The following is a 17,705-nucleotide window of genomic DNA, read 5'->3' on the forward strand; positions in this document are numbered from 1 at the left end:
GGTTTAAAAACACTATAGTATTTACTGTAAATTACTATAGTATTTTTATCATGTGGGATAGCTCTAACAACTGATCCCTTGTATACTTTCTAAAGTTAGGAAATTCAAGTTTTTGTTATAGAGAGTATTGTTGTAACCGTGATCTGAGGAGTTTATAGCCCCGGTTAACACTCATATTTGCTCCACCTTTCAACATTGTTAAGCTCCATCATTTAAATTTGAAATCGAAAGCAGAAATCTCAGACCATCTCTGTCAAGTCTTTCATCAGCGCAAGGCTCCAGCATTTTCGCTTGTATCTCGCCAGTCAGACAGGTAAGGTTAACGACTCCCTTTGTTATATTAAGTAGGCTAGTGGAAACATTAATATCAGCAGCGATTGTGTGACTGAGGCGAACTTTAATAAGTATCATAGTTCTCTTTACTGGAGTTTATTCCTAGTTGAAGCCAAAAAAGAACATTCAATTATATAAAGATGTCCCATTTATATGTTCTAATGAAGTTCTAATGAAACATAGAACGCGTTTTGGACACCCTTTCTGTACACATCTACACCAAATAGAATCGAAAGCAAACAAGCGACAGTAAACTGGTGCCCGCCCTGTTCCTCATGTAAAGAACACTGAGATAGTGAAGGGGCGTAGAAGGGACGCTAGGGACGTGTCCCTACCAATATCCAGCCACTACCAAACTAGTGTAAGGCGTGGGGTTTTAGCTGCCCGTGGGTTGATGTGAATAAAGACGATGGACTTGGAAATATCGACGGCTAGTAACTTTTATTGAGCAAAGCCCTAGAACTGGGGAGGAGAGCAACTAGTCTCCGTGCCCGCCACACTCTACTCTCTTCCCTCACTCCCCCTTGGAGGACGCAACATCAAAATAAAAGTCCTTGGCAAAAACATCCAGAAAAAGAATACAATGGATATTAAACAAACAACTTCACACTAGCAAGAATTTTGATCAAATAATTAAATATATGTATTTGTTTTTGTCATTTCAGACGCATCTGAAACGTCATATCATTGCAACCCAATCTCATGAAAGTGCGTACGCCAAATAAAAACGAAAACTCGTGGCACTGATACGCAAAAATGGACTTTGGCGTGTCTATGCTACCTGATGGGTAGGATTAGGGTTGTTGTGTAGATGCGTATCATATGTACGCGAAAACTGCGTATCATATGCACGCCAACAAATTTCGGATCATATGCACGCCAAAAATGCGCGTAGCATAGACACGCCAAAGTCCATTTTTGCATATCAATACCACGAGATTTCGGGGTTTTTTTGGCGTAATATTTATACGTATTTTCATGATACCGCATTGATATTACCTAACAAGTTAAAGTAAATAAGTTAGAAAACTGCGCGCTCTCAGGGACGCGTATTTAATACATGTGCGCAGTCACACACCGGATGAGAAGCACAGCGCTCACAAGTACAACTCAGGGGTATTGTACCAAATTCAAAACAAGCAGTCCAAAACAGCTAATATAAAAGCCCACTTCAGGAATGAACAAAGTTGCATCGATGAGTTTAAAGTACGGTGTTTGTTTCACAATACAGAGCAAACGGAAAGAGAAAGCGCGATCTATTGTTACAGCTCCCTATATAAAGATATGGACAGAAAGACAAACGTTGTGCGGAAAGATACACAATCTAGGATAAAGTCATGAACATCAACAATAATTTTGGACAAATATATGGTGATTGTTTTTTTTTTGTGTGTGTTTTTTTTTTTTGGTAAACTATGTAAATGGCACTCTGTGATGCAGCAGGATTTGGAGCAGGATTTGGAACAGCATCCTGAGTCGCCGCGGACAGTCTTTAACTTTAAATGAATGTTGTTCAACTGAATGTACAAATCAAGCTGATAGCTGAAATATCCACAAAATAAAAAAACACCAAGAGCATGCAGTTTATGTGTCAATCAGATGTGCACGAGTTTTGTTACCACAGCAACAGCAGAGTATTCTTTCAGAATCATCCTGGGTCCAATTCGATTAATATTAAAATAAAGTGATGTGTGATTAAGAGACCCAGCGCTCTGATGCTGATGTTGTTGGTTCACAAAATCATAATTTTGTTATGATAATTACATTGTGCACTGTAAAAAGTGATCCACTATATTTACTCAATAAAATTGAGTGATACACTATATTTACTCAATACAATTGAGTGATACACTATATTTACTCAATAAAATTGAGTGATACACTATATTTACTCAATACAATTGAGTGATACACTATATTTACTCAATAAAATTGAGTGATACAGTATATTTACTCAATACAATTGTGTCAACAGATTACAAGCAATATTATTAAATTCAACACATACAAATTAATTAGAATTAATGAAATGAGATGATTACAAATTAACTATTCAAAATGAGTAAAATAGCACAAAAAAATTAAGTAAAATTGAAACAAAAATATTGATTTCACTGGTCGAAAAAAAAACAAAAAAACCTCTATGCTAATGAATAGTATGCATGCCAGGCCAGTAGTTGGCGATGAAGAAACACTGAGCAGAAATGTAATACGCATGCACATGACGTCACCTTTTTCACAAATTCATGTTTTTGTTGTTCACGAAACATAGAATGCATTTTGGACACCCTTTCTGTACACATCTACACCAAATACAATCGAAAGCAAACTGGTGCCCGCCCTGTTCCTCACATAAATGACACTGAGATAGAGAAGGGGCGTAGAATTAGGGGGGGGGCGGGAGTGGAGGCGGGAGGCGGGGGGGGGGACGCTACGGACGTGTCCCTACCAATATCCAGCACTTGGGTAAAGTTGGTTTTATATTCGCACATTCACAACATTCATACATTTCCACGTTCAATAACTTTCTAATTATATGTGCAATAAAGTTATTTTTTGCAAATTCTAATCAGTGACATCATTGTAACCTACTACATTTTTTTCACAATCGATCAAAATGGGCAAGTATTGTTTTAATGTCATATTTACTTGTGAATGTCCGCTGAATGTCCAATGTAGTGTGCTTAAAGTAATTGAATGCAATAGTGTGCGAATATAAAACCAACTTTACCCAAATATATCCAGCCACTACCAAACTGTCCCTAGCAATAATTTTGATCAAATAATTAAATAAATATGTATTTGTTTTTGTCATTTCAGTCGCATCTGAAACGTCATATCATTGATTAAATATTATTTCCTAACTAAATACGTTAGAAAACTGCGCGCTCTCAGGGACGCTATTTAATACATGTGCGTAGTCACACACCGGACGAGAAGCACAGCGCTCACAGGTACAACTCACAGGTATTGCACCCAATTCAAGACAGCAGTCCAAAACAGCTAATATAAAAGTCCACTTCAGGAATGAACACAGTTGCTTCGATGAGTTTAAAGTACGGTGTTTGTTTGACAATACAGAGCAAACGGAAAGAGAAAGCGCAATCTATTTATTAGCTCCCTATATAAAGATATGAACAGAAAGACAAACGTTGTGTGGAAAGATACACAATCGTTCAGCCTAGGATAAAGTCATGAACATCAACAATGATTTGGGACAAATATAATGTGATTGTTTTGGGTTTTTGGTAAACTATGTAAATGGCACTCTGTGGTGCAGCAGGATTTGGAACAGCATCCTGAGTCGCCGTGGACAGTCTTTAACCCTTCATCCGTCCCTCCCGAACCTATAACCAAAGTGTCCCTTGTGGGTCAAATTGACCCAAAGACCCTCAACGTTACACTTTTTTTTTTTTCAGTCCAAAATTTTTTTTTCTTTTTTTTTTTTAAATTATTTATTTATTTGTTTCTAATTATTTATGTAGGTTTTGTTATAATTTGTGGAGATTTTTATTTTATTTTCCATAAATTCCAGATTTTTTCATGAAAATTAGCATATTTGCATACATTTTTTTCACCAAAAAAACAAACAAACAAAGACACAATTTCTACTTTATACATCATTATCCATCAGGAACTAGGTCACTGAGTGTCTCTGAGGCCATCTGGCTGGAAAAAAATGACAAAAAACTGCATTTATAGTTTCAGCCACCAGATGGGCCTATTGAACCCTATGGAGATTCTCAACTGAGCTCAGAAAGATAAATCTTGAAAACTACACCACATTTAGCTTTCAGATGTATCTCAAGGCTTTCAGATATATATAAAAGCATTGCAAAAACAATATTTTGTAAAAAAAAAATATATATATATATATAAATTTATACTGTATTTTAATCCAAACACATGCATATCCATACATTTTCATAAATATGTAATAAATATAAAAGATAAATTTAAAAATATAAAAATGGTATCAAATGATTGGTCTTCACCTCATCATTCAAATTTAACTGTGTTTGGTCAACAAAAAAGTCAAAATAATATTCATTTCCCAGCAGAAACATTATTTATGTTATAATGTATGTCTATGGGAGTGTGTGTACCATGTGTGTGTTTGTGTACCTGTGTGTATGGATATGTGAGTTTTTTCTGCATTGGGGACATTCTGCAGTCTCAGCCCTTCATTTGGGTATGCATCTTTCCTGGATTGTGTCAGATTTTGTATGGTCAAAAAAAGCTCCGTTCTCAAGTGTGACAAAATTCAATTAAAAAACCTGCAGTTTTTTCATGAATTCTAGTCTTTTTTGGCTTCGGGTCATATTGACCCACGAGGGACTCTTTTTTTTTCACACCCACTTAACATCTTCGAATCTGCTCCAATTTTTTTGTGTGTCTTCCCGGTGCAAGTGCGACAAAAGTCCTGAAGTCTCGGATCATAACGATCAACGCTCGATTTTCAAAAAAAAATATTTGAAAATCAGTTTTGGGTCAATTTGACCCGAGGGACGGATGAGGGTTTTAACTTTAAATTAATGTTGTTCAACTGAATGTACAAATCATGCTGATAGCTGAAATATCCACAAAATAAAAAAAACACCACTGGTATAAGAGCATGCAGTTTATGTGTCAATCAGATGCGCACTAGTTTTGTTACCACAGCAACAGCAGAGTATTCTTTCAGAATCATCCTGGGTCCAATTCGATTAATATTAAAATAAAGTGATGTGTGATTAAGAGACCCAGCGCTCTGATGCTGATGTTGTTGGTTCACAAAATCATAATTTTGTTATGATAATTACATTGTGTAATTATTGTCTGTTAAACATATTATTAAAAAAACTCTGTAAGCTATATGAATTATGAGATTCACACCATGAGATTGTGATAGATGATAGTGAGTGCACGGGGTGCAATAACTTTAGGCTACTGAAGAACCAAGAATCAGTTGTGAATATAGTGAATGATGTAAACTGCACTAAACTATGATTAATGTTGTCATATTCAATTATTTAACTAAACTGTCAAAATAACATTTTAAATAGAATTGTTGATTGATTAAAGAGTGATTTAAAAAGTCATTTATACATTCTGCAAAGGTTTATCCAGGGGGCCTTCATGCCCCGACTTACACTTAATATTTGGCATTTTGTGCTATAACAACTAAATTAATAAATATTTATATTCCTATATTAACATGTTGGCTGATACATCATCATCCTGCACATGCAAAACTAATATATACTGTAATATTATTACTTTTGATAACACTTAAGGTTCATTAGTTAAAATTAGTTAACAACATTAGTAAACATGAACTAAGAATGAACAGTACTTTTACAGCATTTATTAATCTTAGTTAATGTTCATTTCAGCATTTACTAATGCATTATTAAAATCACAAGTTGTGTTCATTAACAGTTAATGCACTGTGAACTAACATGAATAAGCAATGAACAATTGTATTTTCATTATCTATTATAAGATAATAAAAAGTGTAATAAATGCATTGTTCATTGTTTGTTCATGTTAGTTAATACCTTAACTAACGTTAACAAATGACACCTTATTGTAAAGTGTTACCTTACTTTTATACTTATAGTTTAAAGGCAAATTAATATTGTTCTTAAGGGGGCATCTTCACCCATGTTACCCTAAATGTCACCTATTGTTATGGATTATCACATAAAAAGAATGCTGGCTGGAAACTGTAAGATGCACATAACCATAAACGTATGTGTTCAGTTGAGGCTGATCATTTTGTTCCAATAAGCCGAAATGTGCAAAAACTATGATGGAAACCACATACATGTGCTTTAAAAAAAAATAAATAAATAAAAAAAAGACACAGAGAATGTGATTGGATAACAGGACTCTCATTGGAATCATCATAAAGTGTTGGTTGTTACATTTTTAATGATCTGCTATAACTATCCCTTCCCCAACACAGCTAAATTGTTTTGCATGTTTGCATGGCCTCAAATTAAAATAGAGAGAAACAAAATCTTCATAAACATTTTTACTTTGGCAATAAAAACTACAATTTTGCTCATAGTCACTTCTCCCGTGAGCTCAAAAATGAGAGGGGAGTGTATGATATTGATGAGATCATCACAGCTCTTTTCTGACTTGTCAAACTAACGTTACAGCTGACCCTGCATTACAAAACTCTCGGTCTAATGGATTTGTTGACAGATTCAAGTTGCAAACACACAAGGTGAAGAATCAATCACTCATGTAATTGAAAAACTTTATTAATGTATGGCTAGCGATACATAGGTTTGTCTCTACATCTGAAAACTAACAGAACGTTCAAGTATGAAATCTGCCTAGCAACAGCTGACCACACACTGTATTGTCTTGCTACAGGTGCTTTTATGAATTGCAATTTGTCTAAATTTTCATGAAGTTAATACCATGAAGTAGCACTGAATATTGTATGAAGTGTTATAATTGACTTGAACTCACATCCAGTGTTACATCTTTCCATACTGCACTACTTTGAGGCATTTGCCAATCATTATGCATATGTATAATTTATACTATGACTCTTTTGTCTTCTCCTTTTTAAAGTCATATTCATGTTCACCTATTGCTTAATTCTGCCATCAATCTACAGTGCTTAAATTTATTAGACCACCACCCAATGTAAGTTTCAGCTGCCCTTGCAGTTAACTTGCTAAAGCGGGAAAATAACGAAAAGAGAGTCCTCTCTATCACGACAAGTTGAGAATCATGAGTCGTGACTCGACGGGGCTTAAATTGAAATTAATTTAGCCTAAAACGTATTTATTCTATCCACTAAAATAATAAGATAATAAAAATAAAATGAGAAAATATGAATTCTTTAATTTTTCATAGCTCAGACAAAATCATGATTGACTCTCGTCTGGGGGGCCAGTGCACACCCCAACTCCACTTATGCCTACCACTGTTAAATCCAACAAGATAGGGTAACTCAAACCAGGAAACCAACTACCTTAAAGGTCCCATATTGTCAAAACTGAAATTCCCTGGCTTTGTTCATGATAACTGAGGTCTAGGGGCTATGTAACAACCATATAAGTTTCAAAACAGTCAGTCCACAGTAAAGTGCACACAGCCTGCATAAAGTAGCTGTGATTTTTCATGAACCCTTGTGACTTCCGTAAAAATGTGACGTCCGAACTACTCAGTCACCGCCTTCAGTCACCACTCTGAGCACCGCCCACCGTCCCATCCATCCTCCAGCCACAGTTATATACAATTACAAATGATTATAAATCGTCAGTTTGTTGTTTTACACACATGCACACAGACATTATTTCATACACGACATAGTCGTGAGATGCAAGAAATCTTTAGACAGACTCATAACAACAAAAGACAATACTTTATTGAACCTTTTCTGTTAACAAGTGTGCGCTGCAAACACGAGCATTTTTGACGATCGTTTCTGTCCAGTCTGCTCGGTTTATTACGTTTAACCACAGCAGTCGTCGATTTTTTTTGTCTGGCAGTGGCAGTAGGTATGCGATCAAATTTCTAATTTGAGGCTTTATTACATCGATTCTGGCACCCAACATCACAACAAGATGATATCTTAAGCTCCTGATGTAGCCGAATCTGCGCTGGTTTGAATAGGCCGCCTCCAGTTTTCCCATTGATTTGCTTCCAGCTAGCGCTGTGACGTAATTGTGACGTCGGCCCTAACTAGTTACCTGTGGTTGGCCTGACCGTGCGTCACTCAGAAAACAACAGGCCAATCAGAAGAGAGGCTCATGAATATTAATTAGACAGGCTAAAATCAACCAGTTTTTAGCAGAGCTCCTGAAAGAGGAGCTGTAAAAATATATTGAGAGGGTTTTTGGCGCTTATACCGCAAATATATATTCTTAAGGACATCAAAACCTAAAATAAAACTCCAGAATGGTGTACAATATGGGACCTTTAACCGCTTTTAGTTATGAGTATACTGAACTTATTTCAGTTGAGTTCACTAAAAGAAGATATACATTGCAGTTAAATAATTAAGTGATTAATTAAGTGCTGATTGAGCATTAGTGATGAACACCTGCTGTTAACAAATATAATCACTGAAGAAAAGAGAAACACAAGAACAACAACTGACTTTAGACACATGCTTAGATGAAATCAACTGAAATAAAATACATTAAATATCTCAAGATCTGATTAAACAACCCCACAAACAGCATCACCAGCTCCACTTATTAATAACCAGACTGACTTTATTTCTGTCAGACATCTACAGAAGATCTTATTGAGAATTAATTAATTAATTAATTAAGGTTTAGATGTTTATTTATTGTTTCATTCGAAGTAAACATTTTAGAGATGAGTGTTTGCTTTAGATGGGCTCTTGACCCTTGACTTTTTTTTTTTTCTTAAATAAATGTTGTATTATTAGTTGTATTGATTATAATAAAAGTGATTTTAAGAGCCAGTAGTTCTGTGTAGTGATGATGGCAGAAACTAATCTTTTCAAAGCTTCAAATCAATTGAACCCAGACAGCAAGCAGTGTCGGCCCAGATCCGGCCCACATCTGGCCCGCATGGATTTCACGCGGGCCAGATATGGGCGGATCTGACCAACACTATGTTGCTGTCTGGGAACCAATAACCGCAAAAATGATTCATGCCCTGCGTCCCAATGTTCATACTATCCATCCTAAATAGTATGTGAGATTACAATAAGTGTGTCCCAAAGCATAGTATGTTGAAAAGAGTACGCCACAAGTCCCCGGATGGTATTTCAGGTCGATTTTTTTAAGTGTGGATTCATGCACACTCTAATGGCTAAAATTGCCCATAATCCAAATGACGCCTTATTGTAAAGTGTTACCTTACTTTTATACTTATAGTTTAAAAGCAAATTAATATTGTTCTTAAGGGGGCATCTTCACCCATGTTACCCTAAATGTCACCTATTGTTATGGATTATCACATAAAAAGAATGCTGGCTGGAAACTGTAAGATGCACATAACCAGAAATGTATGTGTTCAGTTGAGGCTGATCATTTTGTTCCAATAAGACGAAATGTGCAAAAACTATGATGGAAACCACATACATGTGCTTAAAAAAAAAAAAAAAAAAAGAATTAAAAAAAGACACAGAGAATGTGATTGGATAACAGGACTCTCATTGGAATCATCATAAAGTGTTGGTTGTTACATTTTTAATGATCTGCTATAACTATCCCTTCCCCAAGCAGCCATAACACAGCTAAATTGTTTTGCATGTTTGCATGGCCTCAAATTAAAATAGAGAGAAACAAAATCTTCATAAACATTTTTACTTTGGCACTAAAAACTACAATTTTGCAAACCTGACCGTGCGTTACTCAGAAAACAACAAGCCAATCAGAAGAGAGGCTCATGAATATTAATTAGACAGGCCAAAATCAACCAGTTTTTAGCAGAGCTCCTGAAAGAGGAGCTGTAAAAATATATTGAGAGGGTTTTTGGTGCTTATACTGCAAATATATATTCTTAAGGACATCAAAACCTAAAATAAAACTAATCCATTGCGCTTTGGCGAAGGATTCGGTCCAGAACTACAAACACATATAAAACGTGTTAAAGAAAAACTACAAACGTGGCGGATGAGCACGATCGACGTTTAGGTAGAGAGGTTTACAAAAAGGGGTTTGAGTTACTAATAATCAGCATTTAACCTGGTAAAAAAATATTTATTATTGTTATCTGTGTTAAATTTCATCTGCAACAGCAATGTGAACTTAAACATCCATTTGGTCGTTAACTTTTAAATGCATCATTATGCAGAAAATATGAGCAGAGAAAGACCCGCGACTGGCAGATCAGAGAGCTACTAATTTTCTCTCCAATCCAATAGGAAGTTAAATGAAATGAAATGTGGAGGATGTTAACTGTGACAAGATGATTGACAGGCCAGTTTACAGTGACAGCCCAGATAGCAAAATGACTCCGGATCGGATCCGCCCCAAAGGTACCACAAGTTCTGGAACGGATCCGCAAAACGGGTCCGTATCGGAGTCCACTTGCACAGCGCAGTGGATCTGGAACAGATAAGGATTACGGATCCGGACCGGACATTAGGTCATCTTATTGACTGACGTGAGTGTCATATCCTTGAACTGCAGTAAAATTAACCATGATTTCTGAAAATATAATTACAAGCAACTCTGTGTATTGAAAATAGTATAATGGACATATACTTAAAATAATTGTGTTCCTCAGTAACAGTTAGTTATGTGTAAGTAACTTAAACTGTCAAGGCTATTGTATTCTCTTTAAACATCGGGTGAAATGATTATTTCTCTTTAATACAGATGATGCTGGATCATTAATAAATTAGTCATCACAAAAAAATTATGATATCCGATGTATTTTCTATGAGCGATTATAAGGTTAACAAGTTTAATACCGTAGCTTGTCACCCACTCCAACTAACATGGCGATAAGCTGTGTGTGAACTGATATTAGGCTATTATAGACCGATGTGTTGGGTTTTGCTCAATATGTTAAGTGGCAGATCAGTGGGCTTAATGCGGTTGAATATCTAAAGAGACGTACTTGGTTTCAGACGAAACCTAAAATACTATAGAGGACGCAAAATAATAATTATAATATGACTGCGTGGTGAGCCATGAACCGAACTCATATTTAAACACGGTCTCCAAGCTATGCACACATGCTGAGTACACATATCTATCCTTACAAGTACAATTTTGGCTGTATTATTTGTGTCCCCTTCAAAAATTGCTCTTGAGAAATTTTATGTTTCTTGTCCCCCCCTACTGTTAGATGAAATTTACGCCCCTGGCTGGGAGTATATCAAACTTCTTTGCTGCCCTCCCGGCCCATGCAACTGACATAACCAAATGAGTCAGATTGGTGAACCATTTTTCATCCACCAGATTTCGGATAACTGCACTGGTGGTCTTCGATGTTCTTGATCTGGCGGTCCTTTCTTCACTTGAGCTCTTGTATGTGCAGCAAGAAACAATTTTTTTCTGGATCTTATTAATGCTCTCTTGCACATTTACCGCTACATCTTTCACCAATTTAATTGACCATTAATCGACCAGTATTGAAGTAAAATAATGACGTATTTGAAATAAAAAGCTTGTTGAATTGCACTAATTAAAATAAATGGTAACACTTTACAATAAGGTTCATTAGTTAACTACATTACTTAACATTAACTAATAATAAACTGCACTTACACAGCGTTTATTAATCTTTGTTAATGTTAATTTCAACATTTACTAATACATTATTAAAATCTTGTTAACATTAGTTAATGCACTGTGAAATAACATGAACTAACAATGAACATCTGTATTTTTATTAACTAACGTTAGCGAAGATTAATAAATACAGTAACAAATGTATTGCTCATGGTTAGTTCATGTTAGTTAATACATTAACTAATGTTTAACTAATGAACCTTATTGTAAAGTGTTACCAAATAAATAAATAAATAATAATCATATATGCATTGCATTAAACATGCTTGCATTTTAATGTATTGTATTTTTAGGAATTGCATTTTCATAGGCTGAAATTTGACAGGGTTGTATATTTAAGCTGTGAATATTTCAATTCAAAACATTTCACATTCATTTTATTATTAAAATAAATAAATAATCCATATTCACTTTTCAGATTTCACTTCCAAAATATTTGGTCTGTTTAAAATACAACCAATAAAATTCAACAGGCAATTTTCGGTTCATTTTATTTCACTTTACAAATTAAGTAGTTCAAATTCAACAGAAAATTCAACTCTGCACATCCAGGAATAGCAGTAGATCACTGATGCATGTTCGTCTTCCTCACCAGCAGGTGGAGCTAGCTGCTGTAGATGAACACCAAAGTGAGAGAGTCATTCATTGGCAATTTCATTTACAAAAACAGATTTATAAAAATGGGGCAAGTCATAAGTATATGATGATCGTTGTAGTGATAGGATGATTGGTTGTACATGGTGCATGTGCAGGGGGAGAGTTGAGTCTGTAAAGTTGCTCGCTATGAGACCAATTGGTCTCCTGTCAGTTCCTTAGCGGGATTAATATACAGGTGCATCTAAAAAAATTAGAATATCATAAAAAAGTTATTTTTTTCTTGAAACTTATTTCAAAAAGTGAAACCTTCATATATTTTAGAATCATTACATGTAAAGTAAAACATTTCAAAAGTTTTTTTTTTTTTTTTTTTAATTTTGATGATTGGAGCTTACAGCTCATGAAAGTCAAAATCCAGTATTTCAGAATATTAGAATATTTCCTAAGATCAATTAAAATACAATTTTCAGAACAGAAAGGCTCAAGTTTTTTAAAGTATGCACTCAATCATGACTCACATCAGTGAGGTGTGGCATGGAAGCAATCATCTTGTGGCACTACAGAGGCACTTGAGCCTTCAACTCGTCTGTATTGTTGGACTGACTGTTTCCAGTGTTGGGCAGCAGCATCACTACAAGTAGTGACGCTACTAGTTTAACTACATTTCTCAGTAGCGTGGTGGTAGTGTCGCTGCTTTCTGAATTAAATAGCTTTTCAGTAGCGAAGCTCTTTTTTTGCATCAACAAAAGCTAACGTTACATTATCCAAAGCATTGTAAAACTCAAGATCAAATCAGAAATATAACTGCTACAGATGATCACTGATCCTGGATCAGTAAGTGACGCCTCCGCCACTAAAGCTCGTAACGCCATTGGCTCCTCAAACTGTCAGTCAAACCTCATTATTCCTCCCGCCTCTCTCGTCAATGAAGTGCGGCGTGCAGTTTAGAGCATCTCAGCTTGTTTGCAGTCTGAAGGTAAATAAAGAGCAGCTCATTGAATAAGTACAGCGGTTTCTTTGCTCAAAAAACACTATTTATAAAGGCTAATGCTTTTTTTTTTTTTTTGTATTTGAGGAGCGGAGAAGAGTTTCTTAGTCTAGCATTTGTTGTCAAGTCACAGCCAAATAGCTCGTGCAAAGCGCTGAATCTTTCATAATATGATACTTTGGCCAAATAACTGAAAAAAAAACTGAACGTCTACATTATGACAGAAAACTGGGGAAAATGGGACACGAGTCAGAAAAAACCAAAAAAAAAACCAACATTTGCTGGTCAAAAGCTTATTTGAGCTTGATTTTGGTGAAATGTTTATATTAATATCTAATGACACATGCAACGATGCAAATAAACGAAGTCTATCTGTAGGCCTATACATCTATTTGGTAACACTATACAATACGATTTCATTAATGTTAGCTAATGGATTACCTAACATGAGCATACAATGTATAAATACATTCATTACAGTATTTATTAATCTTTGTTAATGTTAGTTAATGAAAATACAGTCGTTCATTGGTAGTTCATGTTAGTTCAGTGCATTAACAAATGTTAACAAACAACTTTTGATTTTAATAATGCATTAGTAAATGTTGAAATTAACATTAAGATAAATGCTGCAGAAGTATTGTTCATTCTTAGTAAATGTTAACTACTCTAGTTAACTAATGTTAACTACTGAACCTTATTGTGAAGTGTTACCATTTATATAAATATATCTGTATACAATAAAGCCACAATACCAACTACCAATAGGAGTTTTCCGACTGACAGCAAAAATTTATTTTGCCTATGTCACAATTTGAGGACAATCCGGCCCTGTATTTGATACTGATTATGTTGGCAAATTGGTTTGGAACAGTTGTTGAATAAACAATTAAACTGAACATGCCTGTCTATCTGCTTGACTGTCAGTTTTATTGATCACTGAGGGAGCATTGACTTGGTATGATGTTGGTTCAATAGAATTTTTTTTTTTTTTTTTTTAAATAGCTTGTATGTAGTACTACTTTTGCCATGTTGCTGTAGCTTAGCTTGCTACATTTCCCAGGGCTGTAGCTTCAGTGTAGTGAATCTTCATTTAATGAGGAGTAACTGTTAGCTTAGCTCACTACATTTTCCAAGTATCTTGCCCAACACTGACTGTTTCTCATCTTTCTCTTGAAAATATCCCATAGATTCCATATGGGGTTCAGGTCAGGCATGTTGGCTGTACAATCAAGCACAGTAATATAATGGTCAGCAAACCACTTGTGTGGTTTTGGCACTGTGGGCTGGAAAGTCCTACTGGAAAAGGAAATCAGTATCTCCATAAAGCTTGTCAGCAGATGTAAGCATAAAGCACTCCAAAATCTCCTGGTAGACATGGCATTGACTTTGGATTTGATAAAACACAATGGACCAACACCAGCAGACGTCACGGCACCCCAAATCATTACTGACTTTCGTAAACTTCACACTGGATTCAAGCAGCTTGCATTCTGTGCCTATCCACGCTTCCTCCAGACTCCAGACCTCGATTTCCAAATGAAATGCAAAATTTACTCTTATCTGAAAAGAGGACTTTTGACCACTGAGCAACAGTCCAGTTCTTTTTCTCCACAGCCCAGGTAAGATGCTTCTGACGTTGTCTCTGGTTCAGAAGTGGCTTGGTAGCTCTTTTCCTGAAGACGTCTGAGCGTGGTGACTCTTGATGCACTGACTCCAGCTTCAGTCCACTCCTTGTGAAGCTCTCACAAGTGTTTGAATCAGCTTTGCTTGACATTATTCTCAAGCTTGCAGTCATCCCTGTTGCTTCTGCACCTTTTCCTACCCAAATTCTTCCTTCCAGTCAACTTTGCATTTAATATGCTTTGATACAGCACTCCGTGAACAGCCACACCTTTCAGTAATGACCTTCTGTGACTTACCCTCTTTATGGAGGGCGTCAATGTTCATCTTCTGTACCATTGCCAAGTCAGCAGTCTTTCCCGTTATTGTGGTTTTAAAGAACAAGAGATAACTGGAATTTATACTGTAGGGATGGTCATTAATTGAAACTCAAATGTAAATATTTTAATATTTCGAGATACTGGATTTTTGACTTTCATGAGCTGTAAGCTCTAATCATCAAAAAAACTTCTGAAATGTCAATCAAAAAATCTTTTGAAATGTTTTTATTTTATTTTATATGTAATGAATCTAAAATATATGAAAGCTTCACTTTTTGAAATAAGTACGATATTCACGATATTCACATTTTTTTAGATGCACCTGTAATATCTTAACATGGTGTCAAAAGTAGACCTACCTCGCCCACACCATATCGGTCCCAGAGCTCTGGGAAAACATAAACAAAACTGTGGGGGAAAAAAGAGTCCCGACACTGAATGACAGCAAGGTAAACATTTAAGATGGATACATTGTTCTCCATAAACCTGCCTGATAACTTTGACTTCAGTGATTTTGGCAGTTGGCCAAACTGGATTCGCAGATTTCAGCGATTCCGCATAGCTGCAGGTATCAGTGAGAGAAGTTAGCTCGCTTAGTTATTATATCGTCATCTTTATCGCCCATTGTATGAGCAACTTGCGTAAAGTTGGTTTTATATTGGCACATTCAGACTTCTGCATTCAATTACTTTGTTAATCACACTACACTGGACATTCAGCGGACATTCACAAGTAAATATGACATTAAAACAATACTTGCCCATTTTGATCGTCAACCTACTACATTTTTTTATACAATCGATGTCGCTGATTAGAATTTGAAAAAATAACTTTATTGCACATATAATTAGAAAGTTATTGAACGCGGAAATGTGTGAATGTTGTGAATGTGCGAATATAAAACCAACTTTACCCAAGTTAATGAGTACGCTGCCTCTGACAGACGAAGACAGAAAGAACTCCAGTAAAGTAAAGGATGCGTTTGAGAAACAGTTTGTTCTGTTTGTTTATTTTATTTTGCTTTAAAACTTAATTGGATTTAAAAACTCAATTACTTGAGGAATAAATGAAAATTTTAACCTATTTTTTGAACATCTAGGAACACAATATCTGCGACCTGATGGTAACAATTCAAAGGTATATGATAAAGGATGCCTCTTATCATACAAAACAATGTTAGCCTTATTTAACACTCTTTCTTTATATATACTCTCTATGCTCCCTAATTTTGTTCCTAGAAATTTACTAGCTGTTGTTACCACCTTCCCCAGTGACCTCTTCTGGGCCTCAGAGGCATTACCATACCAACAGATCACAAAAAATGTCATAATACTTTCAATAAAGGTCCCATAAAACATCAACAACATTCTACCATCAATATTAAAAGACAATAATTTCTTTAAAAAGTACATTCTCTGTTGCAGCTTTTTGCTTAAACAGTCTGTCCATGCATCCCACCTAAGTTTATTGTCCAACAAACATTATACCAAGGTATTTGTAATTTGTTACTATCTGAATTTGTTCCCTGTTAATTAATGTAGGATGGATTACACTTTGTTCTTTCACTCTAAAATCGATAACCATCTCCTTAGTTTTGGAGATATTTAAGAGGAGATTTGAATTTTTGCACCAAATTAAAAGAAATCTAAAACAGGCCCATGTTCTTCCTCCCACTCATGTAAAAGGCTCACTAAAGCAGTGTCATCTGCATACTTTACAATATGTCTGTTATTAAAATAACTCACACAGGAATTTGTATATCAAATAAATAATAATGTAGATAAGAGACATCCCTGGGGAGCACCGACCGAAGTAATCATTTTATCTGAAATAGATCCTCCCATTTTAACCTGCTGAATTCTAAAACTAAGAAAATTAGTCACCCAGGCAAGCGTCCTACTATCTAATGAAAATTAATTTGCCAAAGTAGCAGCTAATATACTGGGAGAAATACAGTTAAAAGCTGATGAGAAATCCACAAACAGAATTTTTGCATGAGTTTTTGGTTTCTCTAAATATGAATGCAGCAGGTGCAGTATAGTTAAAATTGCATCCTCAACCCCTCTGAAGGACTGATATGCGAATTGCAGCGGATCTATAAGATGCTGTGTTTCAGATAAATGTTCAAAACACTTCATCACAAGTGACGTAAGTGCTATTGGATGAACATGATTTAATCCTGAGGGTTTAGGAACTTTTGCCACTGGAATTATTGTAGATGTTTTCCATAAGACAGGAACAATACCAGAATGATACGATGCTCTAAAAATATCAGTGAAAACCGGCGCTAACTGAACAGCACAGTGTTTTAAGACATTTCCGCATGTCTTATCTGGGCCTGGACTTTTACGAGGATTACATTTTGTAAAAATCTGTCTGACCTCTGTTTCATTAATATTAATACCTACCGAAGGATTTGTGTCAAATCCATTTGTGGAAACACTGGAAGAGCATCACCACCTCCACTATCAAAACGACAGTAATATGAGTTAAGCTGATTTGCCATCTCCAGTTCCTCACGTCCGTGCAGCACCGGAGATGGTTTGCATCTTCCCTTATGGGGTATATTTGTCATATTCTTAATCCCTTTCCATGCATAGCGAGAGTTACCTT

General features: G+C 35.6%; 1 protein-coding gene across 1 annotated transcript in view; it reads left to right on the forward strand.

Annotated features, from left to right (window-relative positions):
- Positions 1–223: 223 nt before the first annotated feature.
- Positions 224–17,705, forward strand: part of LOC131530863 (GTPase IMAP family member 8-like) — a 39,701-nt gene continuing 22,219 nt past the window's right edge. Inside the window, exon 1 of the mRNA XM_058761348.1 lies at positions 224–313. The gene's annotated coding sequence lies outside the window, so the exon portion shown is untranslated. The remainder of the gene's footprint in view (positions 314–17,705) is intronic.

The sequence above is a fragment of the Onychostoma macrolepis genome, chromosome 22 (genome assembly GCF_012432095.1).
Source record: "Onychostoma macrolepis isolate SWU-2019 chromosome 22, ASM1243209v1, whole genome shotgun sequence".
In the NCBI taxonomy this organism is placed as follows: domain Eukaryota; kingdom Metazoa; phylum Chordata; class Actinopteri; order Cypriniformes; family Cyprinidae; genus Onychostoma; species Onychostoma macrolepis.